Below are 836 nucleotides of genomic sequence, written 5' to 3'. Positions count from 1 at the left end.
GAGAGTTCGTGTGTGTGCGTGAGCGTGTGTGTGAGAGTGCGTGTGTGTGCGTGAGCGTGTGTGTGCGTGAGCGTGTGTGTGCGTGTGTGTGTGAATGCGTGTGTGTGTGTGAGAGTGCGTGTGTGAGAGTTCGTGTGTGTGCGTGAGCGTGAGTGTGTGCGAGTGCGTGTGTGCGTGAGCGTGTGTGTGTGTGAGAGTGCGTGTGTGAGAGTGCGTGTGTGTGCGTGAGCGTGAGTGTGTGCGAGTGCGTGTGTGCGTGAGCGTGTGTGTGTGTGAGAGTGCGTGTGTGAGAGTGCGTGTGTGTGCGTGAGCGTGAGTGTGTGCGAGTGCGTGTGTGCGTGAGCGTGTGTGTGTGTGAGAGTGCGTGTGTGAGAGTGCGTGTGTGTGCGTGAGCGTGAGTGTGTGCGAGTGCGTGTGTGCGTGAGCGTGTGTGTGTGTGAGAGTGCGTGTGTGAGAGTGCGTGTGTGTGCGTGAGCGTGAGTGTGTGCGAGTGCGTGTGTGCGTGAGCGTGTGTGTGTGTGAGAGTGCGTGTGTGAGAGTGCGTGTGTGTGCGTGAGCGTGAGTGTGTGCGAGTGCGTGTGTGCGTGAGCGTGTGTGTGTGTGAGAGTGCGTGTGTGAGAGTGCGTGTGTGTGCGTGAGCGTGAGTGTGTGCGAGTGCGTGTGTGCGTGAGCGTGTGTGTGTGTGAAGGCGTGTGTGTGTGAGAGTTTGTGTGTGTGCGTGAGCGTGTGTGAGTGCGTGTGTGAGAGTTCGTGTGTGTGTGTGAGCGTGTGTGTGCGTGTGTGCGTGAGCGTGTGTGTGTGTGAGAGTGCGTGTGTGAGAGTGCGTGTGTGTGCGT

The sequence above is a fragment of the Sinocyclocheilus grahami genome, unplaced genomic scaffold (genome assembly GCF_001515645.1).
Source record: "Sinocyclocheilus grahami isolate Dianchi unplaced genomic scaffold, SAMN03320097.WGS_v1.1 scaffold2295.1, whole genome shotgun sequence".
NCBI lineage: Eukaryota > Metazoa > Chordata > Actinopteri > Cypriniformes > Cyprinidae > Sinocyclocheilus > Sinocyclocheilus grahami.
The sequence above is the reverse complement of the archived record's forward strand: the minus strand, read 5'-3'. Positions refer to the sequence as shown.